Here is a 23,239-nt window from a genome sequence, read left to right as displayed (position 1 = left end):
GTGCAGCGCATTCTGGGTCCTGTCCCAACGCCCTGTGATGCATCAGTTCGCATCCCAGCAATCCCTGTGCTTCTGTCCACATTTGGCACCATCTTTCAACATTTTTTGTACTGCACACTCTGTCTTCCCTTTCAGTCTGCGGGAATGGAGCCCAAACTGCTGAGGAGTGTGCTGATGAGTCTTGCCAGCATGTCACGTTTGGCAGTCGAGTTATTCTTTATGATCCAAAGTGACAGTAAGGGCTCCGACAATGATATCGACTTGAGTAACGCATATGACACGAGTTTGCTTGTGGCATTCACGGGCATGCTCACCACCGTGGAACGCCACTTTTGGGCTCAGGAAACAAGCACTGAGTGGTGGGATCACACTGTCATACAAGTCTGGGATCACAAGCAGTGGCTGCAGAACTTTCAGATGAGAAAAGCCACTTTCATGGGGCTGTGTGAGGAGCTCTCCCCTATCCTGTGGCACAAGGACACGAGATTGAGAGTTGCTCTGATAGTGGAGAAGCGGGTGGCTATTGCAATCTGGAAGCTGGCAACTCCAGACAGCTACCGATCAGTCGCTAACCAGTTTGGAGTGGGGAAGTCAACCATTGGAATCGTGTTCATACAAGTTTGCAGGGCCATTAATCGCATCCTGCTCAGAAGAACCATGACTCTGGGTAAAATGCATGACATTGTGGATGGCTTTGCACAAATGGGTTTCCAAGGGGCGATAGATGGCACACATATTCCAATTCTGGCACCATCCCACCTAGCTTCCAAGTACGTTAATCGGAAGGAGTATTTCTCTATGGTTCTCCAGGTGCTTGTGGATCAGTGTGGGCATTTCATTGACATTAACGCAGGCTGGCCCAGAAAGGTGCATGACGCAAGCATCTTTCGGAACACTGGCCTGTTCAGAAAGCTGCAAGCCGGGACTTTTTTCTCAGACCAGAAAATCACCGTAGGGGAAGTCGAAATGCCCATTGTGATCCTTGGAGACCCCACTTACCCTTTAATGCTGTGGCTCATGAAACCCTACACAGGGAGCCTTGACAGCAGCAAGGAGCGGTTCAACAACAGGGTGAGCCGGTGCAGAATGACTGTGGAGAGTGCTTTTGGCTGTTTAAAGGGCCACTGGTGCTCTCTGTATGGGAAGCTGGACCTGGCCGATGACAGCATCCCTGCGGTTATATCCTTGTGCTGTACCCTCCATAACATTTGTGAAGGGAAGGATGAACGATTCACTCAGGCATGGAACTTGGAGGTTCAACACCTGAAGGCTGAATTTGAACAGCCAGAGAGCAGGGCTATTAGAAGGGCCCATTGCGGGGCTGCCAGGATTAGGGATGCCTTGAGGGAGCAATTTGAGGCTGATAGCCACCAGTAATGTCTGGTGCCCTACACAGGAGTGAAGTGCAGTGGTTCCAATGTTAGTAGGAATCTGTGTTTGCTACGCTGACTTGCAGTGCCTGTTTCTTTCCTGGGCTAAGGTATCTTTTACTTTATGCAATAATAAAGAATGTTTTCAAAGACAAAAAATCCATTTATTGAAAAGAAAAATTCATTTATTGAAAAGAAACACAACTGCCTGGGAAACAGAAAGGGCAGGGGGCTGGGGTGGGGAACGGTTCAATCACAGATTTGCATATGTCTTGTTATCATACTCAGCCTTCCTGTCTGGATTGCTGTGCAATGAGTGCTGCACTTCAGGATGGCTGTACTGCATGGTGATGGGGGTTGAGTGCAGAGGGTCAGGGTCGTAGTTTTCAGGGCTGGGTGGTGAAGCTACAGGTGCTGGAGGCAGCTGGTGGTGGTAAGAACCTGGATGTTGGGGAAAGTGGGTTGGAGGTGACATGGGGGCACAAGGGAAAGAGCTTTGGGACAAGGGCTGCGGGGGGGTCGGGCACAGTAGTGCTCCGCCTGCGTGGCTACGAGTGCCTGGATCGAGTCCGCTTGGCGCTCCATTATGCTTATCAGCCGATCCGGGCTTTGCTGCCGGAGCACCGCGCTTTTGTGCCGGCGCTCCTCATTCTGCTGGCGGATCCTCCTTTCACTGTCCCGCCACTCCTGCACTTTTCAATTTTCATTACTTGAATGCTGCATTACTTCATGCAACGTGTCTTCCTTGCTTCTACGTGGCCTCTTTCTGATTCTTTGGAGTCTTTCAGCCTGTGATAACACGGATGGCTGAGATCTCACGGTTGCATCTGTAAAGGCAAAATGCAACACTTACCAGAGGCAGCATTGTTCACACCAGACAGAGCAATGATTCCCTTGTACTTAAGTGCAAGCACAGTCTACACAATAGCATCATTTGCCCGTCCCAAAGCAAGTGCACATAACCCACAGAAGTCTCAAAATGGTGAGTAAGCACAGGGTCAAGCGTGACTGATTGTTTCACGGCTGTACTGTCCTCTGGGTTTCTGTGCCTTGGGGAGAGCCAAGAGCGGCAGGGGGTCCCTATACTGAACACTGTCCCCACATTTTCCACAGGAGTTCATCCTGGAAGCTATCTCGCTGCTGAGGGTGACCTGGGAAGCAAGGGAGGGCCTTCAACTGCAATGTGGATTCCGCCCTGGCCCATATGCAGCTTGCCTGTGTGCAGCAATGGTCCCCCGGCCCCTCACGGCACAGTGGCATGGACAAGTTAGCCTTACTGGGACAAGGACCACAGTGGCTCTCCCACGAAACCTGTGCAAGCACATTTCAAAGGTCTCATCTAGAACTTGGGCAGAAATCACTGAGGCCGATTACCACGATGTGAGAGAGCACATCAACGCCCTACTCCGCATCTAGGCATGCGCACAGCCCTAACCCTCCTCGCCCTAAGAGCCCGCACCAAATAACTTTCTTCCCAAAATAAAAGCCGCTTACTGGGAACCTCCTCTGGTGTTTGTCCTTCCCCAAGCACCGGCCGCCGCAACTGGCTACCTTCCTCCTGGCTTGAGAACAGCTCCTGGCTGCATGCATCTAGGGATTCTGGGGTGTCTTCCTCCGCCTCAGCACCCTCGCTCCTGCTTTGCTCCTCTTCCTCCCACCTTGTTGAACTGGGCTCTGAAGTGTCCATGGTGGTACTCGGAGTGGAGGTGGGGTCGCCCCCAAGTATCACGTCCAGCTCTTTGTAGAAACGGCAGGTTGCGGGGGCAGCACCAGAGTCTGTGTGTATATAAAGTCTGCTGCAGTTTCCACGGTAAACATCTGATGAAGTGAGCTGTAGCTCACGAAAGCTCATGCTCAAATAAATTGGTTAGTCTCTAAGGTGCCACAAGTACTCCTTTTCGGTTTGCCTCTCGCGCTTTGCAGTCGGCATTCCGCAGCTCCTTCACTTTAACCCTGCACTGCAGTGCGTCCCGGTCATGGCCTCTTTCCATCATGTCCCTTGATATCTGCCCAAAGGTATCGTAATTCCTACAGCTGGAGTGCAGCTGGGACTGGACAGCTTCCTCCCCCCAAACACTGATGAGGTCCAGCACCTCGCCATTGTTCCATGCTGGGGTTCGCCTGGCTCGTGGAGGCATGGTCACCTGGAAAGATGCACTGAGAGCACTCCATGCCTGGCTGAGCAAACGGGAAGGGGATTTTCAAAATTCCCAGAGAATTTAAAGGGCAGGTCTGATGGTTGGTCACCTGAGGGCAGGGCAGTAGAGTTCAAAGTGATGACCAGAGTGGCCAGAACAGGCATTGTGGGACACCTCTGGAGGCTGATCAGAGCGCACTAATGGACCAGGTTGTCCACACTGGCAACGCGGTGCTCCCGTGGGGGTGCAGCAAACGTTACTCCACTCGCCAAGGTGGAGACCAGCAGCGCTGTAGTCATGGACTCAGAGCGCTCTACGTACCTTGCCAGCATGGACGGGTAGTGAGCTAGTTTGCCCGGGGCTCCTTTATTGCACTGTAACTCGCAAGTGTAGCCAAGCCCTTATATATCTGGAAAGATATTGGAACAATCTATTAAACAATCAGTTTGTAACCACCTGGAGAATAATAGGGTTATAAAGAACAGCTAGCTTGTATTTGTCAAGAACAAATCAGGCCAAACCAACCAAATTTCCTTCTTTGACGGGATTACTGGCCACATGGCATTGTCATAAACAAACTAGGGAAATGTCATCTAGATTAAATCACTATCAAGTGGGCACACAACTGGTTGAGAGACTATACTTATCAATGGTTCATTGTCAAACTGGGAGGTTGTATCTAGTAGGGAGCTCACAAGTCAGTCCTGAGTGTGGTACTATTAAATATTTTCATTAATGACTTGGATAATAGAGTGGAGTATGCTTATAAAGTTTTCAGATTGCATCAAACTGCAGCAAAAACTTTGGAGGACAGGATTAGAATTCAAAATGACCTTGACAAATTGGAGAATTGGTCTGAATTCAACAAGATGAAATTCAATAAAGTCAAGTGCAAAGTACTTCACTTGGGAAGCTAAAAATCCAATGCATAACTACAAAATGGGGAATAACTGGCGAGGTGGTAGGACTGCTGAAAAGGATCTAAGAGTTATAGTGGATCACAGATTGAATATGAGTCAACAATGTGATGCAGCAACAAAAAAGGCTAATATTGTTCTAGGGGGTAATTAACAGTACTGTTGTATGTAAGACATGGGCGGTAGCTGTCCCGCTCCACTCAGCACTGGTGAGGCATCAACTGGAGTACTGTGTCCAATTCTGGGTGCCAAACTTTAAGAAAGATACAGATAATGTGGAGAGAATCCAGAGGAGAGCAACAAAAATGATAACAGATTTAGAAAACCTGACATACAAGGAAAGGTTAGAAAACTGGGCATGTTTAATCTTGAGAAAAGAAGAGTGAGGGGGGACCTGGTAAGAGTCTTCACATACGTTAAGGGCTGTTGTAAAGAGGATGGTGATCAATTGTTCTCCATGTCCACTGAAGATAGGACAAGAAGCAATGGGTTTAATCTGCAGCAAGAGAGATTTAGGTTAGATATTAGGAAATGCTTTCTAATTATAGGGGGTAGTCAAGCTCTTTAACAGGCTTCAAAGGAGGTTGTGGAATCCGCATCATTGGATGTTTTTAAAAACAGGTTGGACAAACCCCTGTGAAGGATGGTCCAGGTTTACTTGGTTGTGCCACACTGCCTGGGGGTGGGCTTAATGACTTCTCAAGGCCCCTCCCAGCCCTACATTTCTGTGATTCTATAAGGGGCAGAATTAAGGTTGCAATATTGTTGCCTTCCCTCCTTTACTGTGCCTTTTGTATGCAGCAAGAAAGTCAGCACTGAGCAGTTTTATTATTTTATAGAAAGATATTTTTAAATGAAATTTCAGATTGCCCAGCACATAACTTGATGCTGCAAAGGGATCTGCAAGAGTGGACCTTTCTGCTGAGTAGAGTCCCCTGGAGTGTAGTGTCAATCAGAACAAGCTCACTGCTATGGCAATAACTAATTACAGGAATTTATTTGGAGACAGGCTTCAACTGATTTAGTATAAATGAATGAATTAGGCATTACACTTTTTTTTCTTTTAGTTTAGGCATGACGCAAGTAATAGACAAAGCGAAAGCAACTGTAATGACCCATACAGCCCAGCTGTTAGGAGACGTGGGTTAAAGTTTGGCCTGATGTAAATCACTCCTGGATTCAATCTAAGTTAGCTCCCACTGCCTCTACCTGGAAAGCTGGGATGGATTTTAGGCCACAGAGATATTTTAAACAGAGAGTGGAGATATTCTAAAATGAACAGAAAAAAGAAAGCAGGTGGAAGCAAAAGAAAGGGAAACAGAATAAACAAGACATGTTTATTATTAAAATTTACAAACCAAAATGTTGCAACAATCGAAACACAAAGTGTTCTATTTTATTAAAATGGGGTCTAAGAGATCAACAAAAATGTGACTATTCTCTCCAGGCTCTTGTAACTCAGCGAGGTATCTGAGCGACCACAGATCCCTCCATTGACTGCTCTGGGATGCACAAGGAGTCTGGTAAAATAAGGGTAGCAATGAGACACTTTTTGTGAGCCCCTCAGAACATACTGCTTGGGCTCCATGTGCACACCAGCCAGGCCGGGGTGCGGCTACATGTTGCCTGGCTCCTGTATCTCTCTCTAGCCGTTCCAGCTTCTCCCTCATCAAATCTTCACATTCATTTGCTCACTGGCCCTTATCCTGTAACCCACTCCAGACGGAGATCTCCAGGGAGTAATCCAACCCCACTTCATGCAGGGCCACTTGAAGAACTTCTAACAGTCTCTAGATCAGTGTTTCTCAACGACCAGTCTGTGGACCAGCACCAGTCCCCAAGATCTCCCTGACACAGTTTAGGAAGGCAGCAAATCAGTTCCTGGTCTCAAAAAGGTTGAGAAACACTGCTCTAGATGATCCATTTCAGTTTCAGCACCTACCAACGGCCATCCCACAAGGCAACATGTTTATTAGATCAGCATGGGGGAAAATAAGGGACTGGGATAAGAAGGAAAATAGTATGTGCAGCAAGTGAAATGGAACCAAAAATACCTTCTTGTAAGCGACAGCAAGCCCAGGGCATTTTCACCTTTCTCTCCCACAAGCCATAGCCACCGACACGCTCTGCAGACCCAACCATCGGTAGGAGAAGGATGTTGTAACTCAACAAAATGTAGGCACAGCCTTCGTGGGCTTCTGACTCTGTTACAGAGACGTTTCCGTGTGGGGCCCAACGTTTGTGGCGCTGCCAGTTGCCGCGGGGCACAGGGCCTCACCCCGCTGGCTTGAGGGAGGTGATACACGCACAGCTACCTCAGCACTGAGGCCTAGTGGTGCTGGAGCTGGTACCAGGTGGCTTCTCTCTCCATTTCCCCTCAGCCAACTCCACTCTCCAACCCCAGGAGCTTCTCCTCACGATGGATCCCCAGGTTTGTCCTCACTGCCATCCATGAGCCTACCAGTTGGGTCTACTAGCAGTTGGGTGGGGGTCACACGAGGGAGGCGGATACCTTTTGGCCACCACCTGGCAGCAGGAGCAAGTGGCGTTCTGAGGACACCAGAGTTACAGGATTGCCTCGGCTATGGCTGAGCCATTGTGGCGCTCTCAGCTAGGGCAGTTGTGACCCTAACACAGGGTGCTCTTTCCTACAGTGGCATTCTTCTGCCTGCTCAAAAGAAATAAATCAGACCCAAAACACGTATTGCCTGTCCTCGCCCCTTCTCCCCATTCCCATCAACCGATGCTACACCACACTTGGTCTCCAATTTAAGGCAAGGCTCACAGGCCACTCAGGAAAGCAAAAGCTGGGCCCAAGAGGCCTTGCCTTCTTGAGCTCTCCATTAGTGCAGGTGATCAGGCTGAGTGATGTGACTCCAGCCCCAGGGCTTTTAGGGAGGCAGTGTCTACACGCAGTGGGATGGAGAGGCAGAAAAGGAAAGCAATCAAGCTGTTGAAAGCTGCTGCATTGCTTCTCCTCTCCTGGGATGCATGGGGTGGAGCAACATCAAGAAAACCCAAACTCCTAGTATAGGTCCTCCATCAAGGGAAGAGAGTGAAGGCAGAAAAAGCCACTTCTGCTTCTGCTTCACAGGGAGAAGTGAGTGGCCCAGGAGAGGAAGCCCCTCCTCACACTTCCCTTTGGGGAAGGAAAGGAGGAGACCAGACCATAAGGGCCTCTCATGTTTCTCTCCTCCAGTGAAAGGGTGTTTGGGGGGTGGGGGGCTTCCTGAATGTGGAGCAAGCTTCGGGCTGGGGGGGCAGAAAGGAAAGGGAAGTACATGGGAGACATCCCGCACAGGGGGAGTACATGTGATGGACATCAAAAGGGGGAGGAGGGCCACCAGCACCGTTCCCTAAATACCAATGCCTGTAGGAGAGTGGTCAGAGGAGGAGCAAGGGAAGCCAGTCATCAGACCCTGATGGTGCCTCCTGTGTATCTTATTTGTAAAGAGTGTCACAGGGTGACAGTGGCTCTCTGAGGGAAGAGGTCAATGCACCCATGACTCCTCAGCTGACCCCAGTTTGGCTTAAGAGAGGACACCTGAGTCACAGAAGGAGGAAAGTGCTGGTGGGTCAGAGCTGCCTTGTAGCAAAAGAACAGCAAGTGAGAGCTGCTAGGAGACTGTGGGAGGTCCCTGGATAAACTGGAGGAGCTTCCTGGGGGAAGGCTGAAGAGCAGCAAGAGGGGTTTGCCAGCTGAGTTTCCCAAGCAGAGGACTGAAGGCCAGACACCAGTGGAGGGTCTAACCCACTGGTTCTGCCACAGCCTCCCCTGGGGGTCACGCCAAGCGGGGTCACCCTAGACACGGGCTTTACAAGGACATCATCCATAACATACTTCTTCTCTGATTACAGATTTGCCTCACCCCCTTCCCAGACTACACAATGGCTCCATGAAGCAGAGTCCCTCAGGCTAATGGATTTTCTCACAAACTCTTTTGATGCTCTGAGTAGTTTGAATCAGCAACCCTCAATATATAAACTATCCACTGTGCTGCTAACTGTCAGGGATGTGATTAAAAAGAACCAACCTTTTTATTTCCCTGCTGAGGTAGCTCTTGATGGTGAGGAGATAACATTTGATTTCAGTTTTTTCACTAGACTGATACTTGCTTTATGTATGGATTTTGTTGTGTAATTGCATGTTGATTGCTACTTTTTCATAATACAAACGATGAAATTACTTTTTACATCCTTTTTGATTAGTTGCTAGCCCTATTCATCTAGAAACCAAACATGGAAGCGAAGAGGGATGTTTTAACCCCCGACTCCCTACTGAATCTGACAATTCTCTAAGTGGTACAGTGAGGATGCATTACTATCCCTTTTTTAAACACAGTGGGATTACATAAATGTAGGAGACTAAAGATCCTTGGGACAAGAACTGTCTAGCCAGACACTTAATACAGTTCAGACACAAGAAAAACAGGATAAGCATCCAGTATGTTGGTGTTGTGTTTATTGTAATATGCACAGTGGGTCAAATTCTACTCTTGTAGTTGAACTGGGTGGTCACAAAGTTACTGTAGGGGGGATTGTGGTACGGCTACCCCTACTTCTGCACTGCTGCTGGCGGGGGCTCTGCCTTCAGAGCTGGGCAGCTGGAAAGTGGTGGCTGCTGGCCGGGAGCCCAGCTCTGAAGGCAGAGCCCCCGCCAGCAGCAGCAAGGGTGGCAACACCAGGACCCCCCTAAAATAATCTTGCGACCCCCCCTCTGCAACTCCCTTTTGGGTCAGGACCCTCAATTTGAGAAACACTGTCTGCCCCATGAAATCTGTAGAGTATTTGCTAAAAGCACACAAAAGACCAGATTTCACCGGGGGGGGTGGGGGGTGGAAACCAGATTTCACGGTCTGTGAGGCGATTTTCATGGCCAGGAATTTGGTAGGGCCCTACTCATGTGATTGAGCTTTCACAAGCAACACCACTGCAGGTGATAGGACGATTCACAGCCCAAAAAGCATTGTGCAACTTGCCCTACATTTGGAAAAAGCCAAACTGCTGTTTGAATTTAGTTCTTTCTGCAGTGTTTTCCTGGCACTTCACTTGCCAGTTGGTTATTTCCTCCTTTTTAATTCTTAGTGTTAAAATGTTTTCTTGTATCCAAAAGGTTTGTCTTTTTATTAGTTTTCATAACTGGGCATTTTTGTTAGAGAAAGCTTTCCTTGGAGATTGGGACATCTGGTCTTTACATTGCTTTCCTTTTGCAATCACAGTATTGGCACAGGGAAACATAACCACAACTGCTGTGTATTGTTAAATTTCTGACTTTGGAAGCTGTGTTCCTATTCTCAGGGGTCAAAAACAAGTCATTCCCATTCCAAACTGTGCTTCCCTGTTATAAAGTATCTGCTTGTATAAACTTCACCTTCATGTGTTCATTTTACAATTTCAGTCCTGAAAATCTTGTTTAATAATTTTGTAACCTGACCCAACACCTCTGAGATTGTTCATCTTGATGCCTTGAACCAGCAGTCCACCCTTAACTTTCAAGCATGTGCACCGTCGTGTTGATTTCAGTGGGACCATCACACCCTTCAGCACCTGCCCACACAACGCTAATTCAGCTTCCTCTCAGCACCGTTCAGGGCTTGTTTAGCTCCTCTAACCAAGCAGCAACTCAGTTATTTCATTTCTCCTTCCTGACAGGACACATGTCCAATTTATTTCCCCATGCTGGACAGCACCAATTGCCCCAGTTTATCGTCACCACATCCAATTCCAGGGCTCCACTATCGAGGTTACAAGTAACTCCTAGTGATTCTAGCTCAGAGAGAGATATAGGATGCACCAACAAGAGGAGGAGACAGGATACTTTAATGGGACGCAGGCCACACAGACTTCCAAAGAAATGTACTGGAGTCCTGGTTAACAGCCTGCTTGGCAAGAACAGAGCAATCGGTGAAGACCCCAGCTGAGATAACCAGTGTACTGTGTAACTAAGCCTAGAACTGAGCTAGCTACTCTTAGTGCAGCAGTTGGTCTGTGTTTATATCCTGCTAACATCAATTTTGTTTGTGATTTTCTCATATCATATGCCAAATAAACTTGGCTTTTATTTACTGTGCCTGGGGCTTGATTCTCCCCCTATGGAACTGCGAGTAACTTATTGATTTCAAAACACAAACAACAGGGCCAGCTCAGAGTTACCTGATGACTTCATGTGTTCAATTCTCCATCTCTAGCATCCATTAGATTGCCATCTCGGATCCAGCATGTCTCTTGGGAAATGTGTGGGATGTGTCCCATCCCTGCGACCCTTTAATCTGGAAAAGAAAAAAAAAAAACATCAACCCAGTTTGATGCCCTTTTGTTGAAGGACTCCATTTTCTTCAAACTTCCAGGATGCTTTATACTATGCCCACGGGCCATCCCGGAGGTGTGGATTGCTGGAGCGCAGCTTGCTGCAGACATGCCCCTCCTTACCTCACCTCTCTCACCCTTCACAAGGTGGAGCTGCAGGCCCGGTGGCATAGGAGTTGGCTACACCAGCCCTAAAACAGCTGGCTCCCCAAGCCTGAGATCCCCAGCAAGGAAGAGCAGGCTGCTTTCCCGTCCCTTGCATGCTGTGAGTAGCACAATAATGGATCCTCAGCCCTGCTCTCTTTATCAGCACGACTATGGCCCTATGGACACAATAATGACCCACAACAATTACTATTTTAGTGATACATAAATGAGATCAGAGCTGTATAAAGCTCATGTGATTAATAGGTTAATGCATAATCTACGTGGACAGTCCTTCTAGGCCTTGGGTCAACCAAACTGCTGCTTTTCCAATATTAACTTGCAGAATCTTATTTATAATACAAAAAAACCTGCCAAATTTCTGCTATGGGGTGTCCTTTACACAAAGGTGGCTTTAGCTGGGGTCCCTGGGTGCAACTGCATCCACAGAAATCAGGCTAGGTCAGAGTGGTGACCTGCAACACAGGGCAGAGGGTCGCAATGCCACCCAAACTGAAAGGGAAGCTGGCCGTCTGAGCAAGCGGCATTGCGATCCTGTGTGCCAAGTTGCAACACCACACAGGATTGGCCCAGCTGCTCCTCTGTCATGACGGAGCAGTGAGACAGCCCAATTTGTGTGAGTGGACCTGGAGCGCAGAGTCACAGCACAGCTCAGGTTTGGGGCCCACCATAGATAGCGTGGGGAGCTGCTTGCCCTCCCTGGCTGGGCCCTGATCCCACTGGCATCGTCACCAACATCCTGGTGGGCCCCAAGCTGACCTGCCAAGCCAAGACCCCAGAACTGGGAGCAGGGCTGGGGATGTCACTCCCACCAGCAGCGGGGCTGGAGCTCATGGAGATGTAGGACCAAAAGAGCACCCTGGCTACATGTAAAGCAGAGCTCCCCACATACCCACAGGCAGGACAGTGACCTGGCCTGGGCCCTATCTGACCTCCTGCACCCCAGCATGCTTGAATAAGGAAGTTCCATCTGTCCCTGCCTTTAAAAACCCTCTTGGATTCTTAAATATGACCGAAATATTTTCAGATCCATGTGATTTAATTATTTCTCCTGTTGATGAGTTGGGCCAAAAAGAGATGGAACATCTAGCATGTTTCTGGAGTGTCTGAGACTACAAAAGCCCTTTATAGATTTAGTCAGAGATACCAGAGGTTACCTAGTACACCAATAGTCTGGGATGCTTTTAATTTGTAGCTTTCTTAGACTACAAGAAAAACCAACCAGGAATCAAAACCACTAGCTAAGAACACAGAGCACAAGGAAGCTGAATATTCAGGTAGCTGTATTCCTGCACGCAAACCTGAGGATTCTAATCCCCTGTTTGGTGCAAGCGCTCTAAACCATTTGAGTCATTATAAAGAAGGCAGGAGTGGGGCTCCTTCCTAATTACTTTTCACCACAGCACATTCTGCCTCCATTACAGAAAATGAAGCCTCCATGCCATCACAGATGTCACACTCAGAGCTCTGATCTGTACACACGAGTAAGCTTTTCAGCAGAGAAGCCAATTGTACCACGCAATTGAATTAATAGATTGAGGTGTTGTAGATAACCCACATCACCATGAAAATTCAGGTACCAAGCCTCAAAACAAAAGGTTTCACCAAATCATAAGTAGGATACCCGTAGCATTTTGATGTCTTTCATTCTACTTGCTCAAGGGGCAGAACAACATTCCTAAACTGATTGTCATGGTAGGGAGCACACGGCCTCCTATGGATAGGAAGACATCTGGTTTGTACACATGGCATAATGACATTGGCTATGCTTAAGCAGAGTCTTTTGTCATTATTTTTTGCTTAAAGTTAATGCTTGTGAAAGTTTGTGGACTGACAGTACTGTCGACAGGCACCTTATCTACAGCACAGGCACGGCACTCTCCTTCTAGCCTTAAACGTGTCTCAGTTTTGAGATGGAGAAGCCTGGGACAGGGAGATGTGAAGAATTCTCCTTCCATTTATTCCTTGGTCTTTCTGCTGAGACCAGCAGCCATGACTGCGTGAGTGATCATGACTTCACTCACTACAGACCTGGTCCACATTCATACCATCCAGTTAGAAGTGAAAGGTATGGACCCATTACCACTATAACCAAGGCATCCCAATTCCAAGTCTACTATTTTCTTGTATTCCAACTCAAAAGCAGAAAGCAGCAGTGACCATTAACATAACAGGTTGGGAAAACAAAGAATTAGCACGATTTCAGCATAATTGCTTATAGCCCAGTGCACTCTCCTTGAATCTCTTAACCCTTAAAAAGGATTAATCAGTTCTTAATTGCTGATTAAGTTAATTTTAACCTAGTTCTTACGCCGTAATTGATGGGCATTGTTTGCAATAGAGTTTTATAGCACTTCAATACAGATGAAAAGTCTTGCTTCAGTTGTGTTCTTGTGTTCATGACGGCAAAGCACAATGGAAACCAGCACCACCTAGTGCTCAGACGCTGTGAACTGTGACACAGTTAACGAAAACACGAAGATTCCTACTGAAACCCCTGTTTAAGAGTCTTAGTCATACTGTTTACTTTAGATTAAACGGATTTTAGTAAATTACTACAGTAGCTCTAGTTTTCCTTGAGTGAAAGAATTTTGTCATACAAAAACACAGTCAGATTGCATTGGGGGTGCATACGGAGGAGTTCTGGGAGGGATTAGACAAATTTGGCATAATCATGACACTCAAATAGCCTAATCCTGTGAGGTGCTGAGTGTCCTCAGCTCCTGTTGTCTTCCATGGGAGCCAAGAGTGCTAAGCCTCTCCCAGGATTGGTCCCAAAGACAATAAAAGGGAAAAAAAAGAAGAGCCACTCTGTGAAATCATACAGTGTGAGCTTCCCAAACTTACAGGTTGTACTGATGCACCCACTTATTTATGCTCACATGACTAGGTAGGTGTTGGATGGCTCCAGGAAGATTTACTTCTCACTTATACACCTTTGACAGACAGAAAGTCCTTTATTTTATGTTACATACAAGAGGTTAAGTATATTTATTAGTCCAAAGCTACCGGTACTAGAAAGCAGCCTTCCAGGATCTGCAATTATAGGTTAATGAGACTTTAACTGAGAGCCCCCCCTGTGCATCAGAGCAGAATTTGGCCCTTTAAAGTGTAAGATTAGATTTTAGTTATTGATGTGCTTTCATTGTTAAAACCGGCAAAGAGTCCTGTGGCACCTTATAGACTAACAGACATATTAGAGCATAAGCTTTCATGGGTGAATACCCACTTCGTCGGATGCATGCATTCACCCACGAAAGCTTATACTCCAATACGTCTGTTAGTAAATAAGGTGCCACAGGACTCTTTGCCACTTGTACAGATCCAGACTAACACGGCTACCCCTCTGATGATTGTTAAAACAATTATAGTTATTCAACAAGAGGAAATCTAACTTGGGTGCAGTTGTATCTGCCAGTTGGTCAACACTACAAAGGACTTGACAAAAAACTCAGTGGTTGGATAAATAATGTGTGGCCCACACATTTTGTAACCATGGCAAGAACTGCCTTCATATTCCGAAGTCAGGTATTTTAGCAGGTGACTGAAGCAAACTCACATATAGCCAAGTTAGCAGAAGTGTGCTAAGCTTGTCTACTTGAAAGTCTCACAGAGACGCCAACTCTTGCTGTTTTATCATGTGTCTCATGATATTTGATGCTTAACTTTAGAACTTCAGCACCCTTTTTGCAGCTTTTATATATTTGTTATTAACACATTAATTGTAGGGTGAACTTGTTCTACCAACAATAGTTTTACATTGTGAATCTGAGATATTATTTCTATTCCAGTAGCAATTGCAATGTGCAAGGTAATTTCCACACATGAGACACAGAAAGAGCTTATAGTCTAGAGATCACAATTTAGAAGATGTTAAGACACTATTTAGTAGCAATACAAGGGGATGAAGTATGCCTAAAAGGGTTTAAATAATACAGGAGGTAACACATGCAAGTTACTGGGCTTTGAGGTACCCAACTGATCAGTTTGATCAATCCCTGTGAGTTGATTGCACATGTAGGGTAGGATTAGGTGTTTTTAAATTGATTGCCTTCTCACCCTGATGAGCAGTGTGTGTTTGATTTTTGGAGATTCTGAGCATCAGCAGCCACCACTAACTTCAACTGAAGTTGTGGCTGTTCAGCACCTTTAAAAAACCAAACACCCCCGCCCCGGCCTACGCCAATATTACCTTTTGTGTAGATTACGAATGTGCACTGCATTCTAGTCACCTCATAATCCAACTGTGTCAGTGGTAACCAACTCACTAGTTCTCTTTTTAGTTCTCTCATGTGAGCATGAGACCAACATCTGTTGCCAGAAACATGTCCAAATTACAATTCAAATACACGGTGTCCAGGAAATCTTGTGGCACTCGAGATAACTGAGGTGCAGAAAAGCAGCATATTATTCTTTAGAACCACACACAACAGTCCTGAGTTAGCCTTGCTTTGTAGAGGGTGGAGGAATGTTTACTAGGAGGGTATTTTAAAAAAACAACAACATGTGTATCTTAAAATAGTGCCCAGGAGTCCTAACTGAGATCAGGGCCTCATTGTCTGAGGTGCAGTACAACACATACAGACAGCCTCTGCCCCAAGAGACTATGACTGTATCCGAGTGACCATAAACGTAGAGCGAAAAGGACACAGTCAAAATATTTACAGCTTTCAAAATTTATGTTCTTGAAACTCTAAGGGCCTACTTGTGAGACTTGTTTCCTCCTGGTCTTACTCTAGAGCCCACAGATAACTACCAATGCAATGAATGACACTTGGACATCTCTGTGCCTGAAAACCAGGCACCATCAGATACGTTATAGGAGGAACTGGTAGAAACTGTATTAGGTAGCTCAGCACCTTTGATTATAAAAGATGCTTGAGACCTTTTTCTGGGAAGATCTAATACCTCCATTGTTTGAGGATGGTCTCTGAAATCTGGCATGGAGGTAGCCTCGGGCTAAAGAAGTGCCTTTTCTTTGTCTCATGAAATTCCATCGAGGTTTAGCTAAGTTATAAAGTATTTATCACTATTTCCCTTCTCTTGCTTGCTTTCCTCAGGAAAATGCTGGCACACACTAGAACAAGAGCCCGGGTCACATCACCACTACAGCAGTAGCAGAAGCAATGCACACAGTCTGCCCCAAACCAAACTTTCTGTACCCAGAACGTGGCCCCAGCATCGCATCGCATCCCATCCCCAGCTTTGGAGGCACCAGATAGGCAAGAGACCCCCACATACTGGGGTGGAAGAGCAAGACACACACACCCTGGCCAGGTGTCCCCTAACTATTACCAGACCCAGAACATGACACTAGTGGGCTGTCCCCCTTCTGAGATGAACAGCTTTCTTCTGCTGAAAGTCTGCATAGTTATCCTGTAGCTCAAGAATTCCCTCGGTAGAAATCTACGCCTGTTTGAAAGCAGGGTAGATCAAATCACAATACAGAACTTCTAGTGAGCAGAAGGGCCCATACAAACACTTAGTGCATGACAGGCCATTGCGGGATAGATTTATACCCCAGCTTGCTGTGAATGAAGTGTTTGTGTAGACAAGCCCTTAGATTGGAAAGTCAGGTGATCAAAAGCTAGCAAATACCAGATTTACAGTTACCAGTCCAATCTTAATTCTGCCCACTTGTATGAGTGTATTAAATTAGCTTTTAATTATGTGACCACATATTTTCCGTAAAACTCCTGTCTCATTCAGTACACAAGTTGGATATACAAGGGGGCAGAATTAACGTTACACAGACAACCATAATTCCAGCATTTCCTAGATTCAAGTATTTGATTTTGCAACCTAAACAATGCTCTTTTAAAGTAGTTCTTGTACGCTCGTTATCTTCACTTATCGATAACGCACAGCCGTATGAAAACCAACGTATTATGCACTCAGCCAGCGTCCTCTCCCCTGCCCATTTACCTTAGTGTGTCTTTACCCTGACAATACCAGACTTCAAAATCCACGTCACCATGAACTACACTGTATGTTTTCTTTTTGCATAATTTCAGTACTAATGGGTATTAATTAAAGATGACTATTACTCAGTAAATACAGAATTTAAAGAGACAGGTGTTCTTTATTTGGTATCCTATGTATTTCCTTTAATTGGTTTCCTTTGTATTTGTCTAAGAGGTGATTTAAGGGGTGCAATCTTGTTCAATAACAGCTGGTGCCTTGGTTACTCCCCCCCAACTGTGCCTCAGTTTCCCTCTCAGCTGGCAGGACAGTTGAATTTAGCCCAAAAAACAAACACACACACATAGTTCTTCACCCTTTCTGGACCACAGCTCCCTTCCTGGGGTCCTTCTCCTTTAGTAGCAGCGGTTTCCAAAAGTCATCCTACCCAGGCTGGAGGGAGTCCAAGCTCTTCAGCCACTGCAGTTCCAGGTTCTTGCTGGGTTTAGGACCAGCTCTCACTCCACTGAAGGAGGAATGGGGGTATGGGTACTTCCTCTCCTAGGAGGCCCAACCATGGGCCCTGCAAGCAGTTCTGGTTAGAGCACCATGGCCCACCTGGCATCAGAGCATGGCATTGCAGGGGTCTCCATCTCCACCACCCTGGCTGACCACTTCTTTGGCACTATAATGGCCTATCTGTCTGCATCTTCCATAGCCTAACCCTCCATCCAGCTTACTTTTAATTTCATGCACCTTCCAGGTGAACAAAAGTCCAACTGAAAATACAGATAAGGGATTCTTATGCCTCTCTTCAGCTCTGCTCAAGGTCCCTGCTCCGCCCCCCTACTTGCAGAGTTCTTCTATGCTTCCTAAGCAGAGCACTGCCTCCCAAGGCTTTTCTCCTGGAGGCCCTTCTTTCAGCAGGTTTCCCCACTGCCTGCAGTCCCCAGGGATCCCAGCCACTTCTCCCAGGAGTCTCCCTGCTTCCAGACCCCCACAGGAACATAACCAGGTCCCTATAGGCTCTCTTCCACCTACCTTCAATCAGAGCAGAAACCTGTTCTCTTCCCTTTCTCTGTGGCTCTCCCTGACCCTTCCACAGCTGGGATCACTACCTGTAACTGAATCCAGAACAGGATCAGCTAAGGGTTTACTGCTAGGTCCCCAATTCCTCTTAAAGGGCCAGCCAACCTGTGCTAGCACCTTGAAAAGGAAGAAGCTGCTCACGCTAGGTTTTCTGCAAGCTCTGTCTCAATGTCCAGGGTCTTATCCTTCCCCCACTTCTGCAGCCTGTTGGTAGACTGTAGATTACAGCACTGTTCAGGCTGCTTTCTGCAGGTCCTACCAAGCCCCCAGTCAGCTCCTCCTTGGCAAGATCTGACAGCAGCCCTAGTCTATCCAAGTCTACCCCTGTTCACAGAGTGATCCATAGCAAGGCTTTCCTCTTCTCTGGTCATTCTTTCTGGAGAAAAGGGAGCTCTCTTATCTCTGTGTACCCTTCCACAGCATATGTTGCTGGTCAGCCTCTGTCCCACCAGATTATGTCCATCAGAGCTGAACAGAGACTGCACTCCCCTTCAGGAGCCCAGCCCACAGTTACAGGTGACAAACCCTTTCCCAGGGCCACTTCTTCCAAGGACAGTTCTTTTGGTGCGGCAGATGTTATATTACAAATAAAGAGTCTAAAACAATACTTCACCTTTTTAATAGCTGTTCAGAATCTCTAGTGGAGCCTTTCAGAACTTCTTGCTTTTTACCTTCACTACAGAGGTTGTTTGTTGCTGAAGGAATATCACAGGTACATGGATGCCTGGAGGTCTGGAATGGCACCACAGTAACTTCCATTTTAAAAATTACTCTTTCTTTTTCGCAAGTGTGATTTAAAGAAGGCATCCCCTCTCAAACTGCCTGACTCTGCACTGAAACTCCCCAACCACTCCTCACGAACAGATGTCTCTCCTCCTCCCAATTGGCTTGAAACTTCAAATCAGTTACTGTTCCCTGTACACAAGTGTATTCTTTAGACTGTTTTTTTCACAACATTCTGCCATTTCACCTGATTCAACCTCATTATAACCCCAGATGTGTCTCCGGTTGTTTTCATAATGCAACATATATCTTAACAATCCCCTATAACAACCCTCCAAGCTACTTATCCTCAAAAAGCCTTCCATGAATATTACTCAAAGGAACTTCATTTACATAAAGAAATGTATTGATCTCATTGCCATTTTTCCCCAAGCTGTTCCATGTATAATTTTATCCCTAGAGGTAAAAGCACATATTTTCCCCTAATAGAAAACATGCTTTAGTATTTGCCTTTTGCAGCCGAAGATTCATCCTATCTCAGTGACTGGGAGATTGTTGTTTAGCTGTTTATGAACTGAAGTTAGAACTCAGGCTAGTGATTCACAACCTTTAATTTTTCTTGGGTCAGCTTCCACCCCTCCAGTGTCCCTTTACAACACATCCCAACACCTCCATCTCCCCTTTCACCATCTATTTTCTCTCTGTCTGTCCTTTTCTTTTTATTTTCCTGGTCTTTCCCTCCCTTCTTCACTTTGCTCTTTTACAAGCGTTTGTGTGTATGTTCCTCTTCCCAGTGGTCCCTACTCCTATAGCTTTAATTCCTGCTCCCACATTCCCCGCACTTGCTGGAAAGTGGCAGGTTAATGGGTGTGGAATGCATCTGTTACTGCCACCCAAGAATGAACTGAGAAGCTTGGGCTCGAGGAAGGTGGCTTGTAAGAGCTTTGTCCATGTGAATGGCTCCCCCAACTGGTTACTTTAGGAGCAGTAAAGGGAGCAGGGAGAAAAGGCAGAAGGGGCTTTGAAAGACTCAGCTGCTGCTGTACCTGCAGATGTAACAGTACATTTAAAGAGTATGTATGTGTAGGGAGAAGATTTGAGGTCCTGCAGCTTTCTTTATAAACACACAGATGCTGTCCTCTCCTCTATGCTCCCCTACCCCAGGAGTAGTCAGGCACCCCCTTCCCCAGATTAGGACAAACAGTAATTAGCATTTTGAAAGTTGCAGAGGACTGGGAGCCACTCTGGCTTTTGACAAGACAGATTGCTTTTACCCTTAAAAGACATGAAATCTCTTCCAAGACAGATGTTACTAGTAAACCCTGGGCATGCTGATTCAAGTAATTTGTTGTTGATAATGAGCTTCGATAAACTTTCCAAATGCAGAAAGAATTGTCAGACAAGTTTACAAATTACTTTGTTAAGGTGTTGAATGTTAAGGAGTGCAAGCAGCCTGGTATACCCGTAAGAATTGAAGAACTCAAGGATCTGAATGTGGAAGAGTCTTGGAATTAGTTTGTCAAAGTTGCAGAAACTATCTGAAGCCTGCATCTTGTTGCCTGTATCTCAGACAACAGGAAAAAAACCATAGGGAAGGATTGCAGACCAAACTGGAAGAGCAAACATTTCAAACAAGTTATTAATTCCTCTCTATTCGGCACTGGTGAGGCCACATCTGGAGTACTGCATCCAGTTTTGGGCCCCACACTACAGAAAGGATATGGACAAACTGGAGAGAGTCAAGAGGAGGGCAACAAAAATGAGTAGGGGGCTGGGGTATATGATTTATGAGGAGAGGCTGAGGGAACTGGGCTTATTTAGTCTGCAGAAGAGAAGAGTGAGGTGGGGATCTGATAGCAGCCTTCAACTCCCTGAAGGGGGGTTCCAGAGAGGATTGAGCTTGGCTGTTCTCAGTGGTGGCAGATGACAAAATAAAGAGCAATGGTGTTAAGTTGCAGTGGGGGAGGTCTAGGTTGAATATTAGGAAACACTATTTCACTAGGAGGGTGGTGAAACACTGGAATGGGTTACCTAGGGAGGTGGTAGAATCTCCATCCTTAGAAGTTTTTAAGGCCCGGCTTGACAAACCCCTGGCTGGGATGATTTAGTTGGGCTTGGTCCTGCGTTGAGCAGGGGGTTAGACTAGATAGCCTCCTGATGTCTCTTCCAACCCTTATCGTCTATGATTCTATGATTAAAAGAAAACCTACAAGGAATGGAAGCTACTCTTGGAGGTCAGAAAGCACCGGTGAAAAGTGAGAACTGCCAAAAAACAAGCCGAGTTGGACCTTGCAAAGGAACTCAAAACCAATAATAAAAGGGTTTTTAGCCATATAAATAAAAAGAAAACAAGGAAAGAAGTGGGACTGCTAAACACGGAGGATGGGGTCGAGATTGAAGATAATCTAGGCACGGCCCAACATGTAAACAAATATTTTGCCTCAGTTTTTAAAAAGGGTAATGAGGATTTTGGGTGCAGAGGTATGGTGGCCAATGGGAACAAGATACAGAAGTAGAAATTACTGTATCCAAGCTGAAACCAAACTCAAACAGTTAATGGGACCAAACTGGGGTGGGGGAGCTAATCTGCATCCCAAGATTATTAAAGGAACCGGCACAAGAAATTGCAAACCTAATAGCAAAGATTTTTAATGAATCTGTAAACTCGGGGATTCTACCTTATGACTGGAGAATTTCAAATATAGTACCTATATATAAGAAACGGGGGGCGGGGAGGGAACTGATCCAGGAAACTACAGGCCAGGTAGTTTGACCTCAATTATATGCAAATTCTTAGAACAAATTTTGAAAGAAAGGGTAGTTAAGGACATAGAAGTAAATGGTAATTGGGATAAATACAACATGATTTACATAAGGTAAATCATGCCAGACCTACCTGATCTCTTTCTTTGAGAAGGAAATCATTTTCTAGACAAAGGAAATGCAGTAGATCTAATCTACCTGGATTTCAGTAAGGTATTTGATACAATTCCACATGGGAAATTTTCACTTAAATTGGACAAGATGGGGATTAATACAAGAATCAAAAGGAAGGTAAGGAACTGGTTAAAGGGCAGACTACAGTCAGTCATGCTGGAAGGCGCACTATCAGGCTGAATGGAGGTTACTATTGGAGTTCCTCAAGGATCGGTCTTGGGGCCAATCTTATTTAACATTTTTATTAATGATGTTGGCACAAAATGATTTTATTAATGATGTTGGGAGTCTGCTAATAAAATATGTGGCTAACACAAAACTGGGAGATATTGTCAGTAAGGAGGAGGACCAGAATATCATACAAGAAAATTTGGATGACCTTGAAAACTGGAGTAATAGAAATAGGATGAAATTTAATAGTGTAAAGTGCAAGGTCATGCACTTATGGACCAGCAACAACAATTTTTGCTATAAGTTGGAAACATATCAGTTGGAAGCAACAGAGGAGGAGAAAGACCTGAGTGTATTGGTTGATCGCCAGACGACTATGAGCCACCAATATGATCTAGCTGTGAAAAAAAGCTAATGCAATCCTAGAATGCATCTGGTGAGGTATTTCCAGTAGAGACAGGAAAGTGTTATTACCATTATATAAGGCACTGGTGAGATCTCATCCGGAATCCTGTGTGCAATTCTGGTCTCCCATGGTTAAGAAAGATGAATTCAAACTGGAGCAGGTGCTGGAGAAGGTGTACTAGGATCATCAGAGGAATGGAGAACCTGCCTTACAAGAGGAGACTTAAGCTTGGCTTGTTTAACCTAACCAAACAAAGGCAGAGGGGAGATATGATTGCCCTCTATAAATATGTCAGAGGGATAAACACCAGGGAAGGAGAGAAGTTTTTTAAGTTAAAGACTAATGCTGGCACATGAACAAATGGATATAAACTGGACGTCAATAAGTTTAGGCTTGGAATTAGACAAAGGTTTCTAACCATCAGCAGAGTAAAGCTCTGGAACAGCCTTCCAAGGGGAGCAGTGGGACAAAAAACCTAACCTGTTTTAAAACAGAGCTTAATAAATTTATGGAGGGAATGGCATAATGAGACTGCCTACAAAAGCATACCGCCCATGCGCAACTGCTATTAGCAAATATCTCCAGCAGCTGGCAATGGGACACCAGATGGGGAGAGCTGAGTTACTACAGAAAATTCTTTCCCAGATTTCCAGCTGGTGGGTCTCACCCATGTGCTCCAGATCAAACCAATCACATTTGGGGTTGGGAAGGAATCTTCCCCCACGTCAGATTGGCAGAGACCTTGGGGAGTTTTCACCTTCCTCTGTAGCATGGAGTACAAGTCATCTTGTTTGCTTTTCTGACCCCAGCTGTACACTGAGCTGAAGTCTTCAGTGAGTTGTTACAATTAATTAAGAAATTCATTATGTGCATGACTGATTTAAATTTTCCCTCTAATGTAAATTTTACTTCCTATCACATTGCCTGTTCACCTGGTGTGGTTGGATCCCTCTGAAATTCCTCAAAATATCCTCTGGTCCTTAATAATCTAAATAAGTTTGTGCCATCTACAAACTTTGCTACCTCACTACTCACCCCCCTTTTATGATCTTTAATATATTAAACACCACTGGGCCCATTAAGACAGCATTTCTCAAATATGGCCACCAGAGGCTT

The 23,239-nt window shown here is 45.8% G+C and overlaps 1 long non-coding RNA gene across 2 annotated transcripts; it reads right to left on the bottom strand.

Annotated features, from left to right (window-relative positions):
• Positions 1-1,518: 1,518 nt before the first annotated feature.
• Positions 1,519-10,670, bottom strand: LOC125644286 (uncharacterized). 2 transcript variants are annotated; one of them, XR_007358950.2, is made up of 5 exons: positions 10,579-10,664; positions 6,938-7,093; positions 3,830-3,917; positions 2,865-3,146; positions 1,519-2,197 (listed from the first exon to the last, which is right to left on the bottom strand). It is a non-coding gene; the product is annotated as an uncharacterized LOC125644286 (long non-coding RNA). The 2 variants fall into 2 exon arrangements; XR_007358951.2 differs by lacking the exon at positions 6,938-7,093 and having other exon boundaries at positions 10,579-10,670.
• Positions 10,671-23,239: the final 12,569 nt, after the last annotated feature.

The sequence above is a fragment of the Caretta caretta genome, chromosome 10, assembly GCF_965140235.1.
Source record: "Caretta caretta isolate rCarCar2 chromosome 10, rCarCar1.hap1, whole genome shotgun sequence".
Lineage (NCBI taxonomy): Eukaryota > Metazoa > Chordata > Testudines > Cheloniidae > Caretta > Caretta caretta.
The sequence above is the reverse complement of the archived record's forward strand: the minus strand, read 5'-3'. Positions and strand labels throughout refer to the sequence as shown.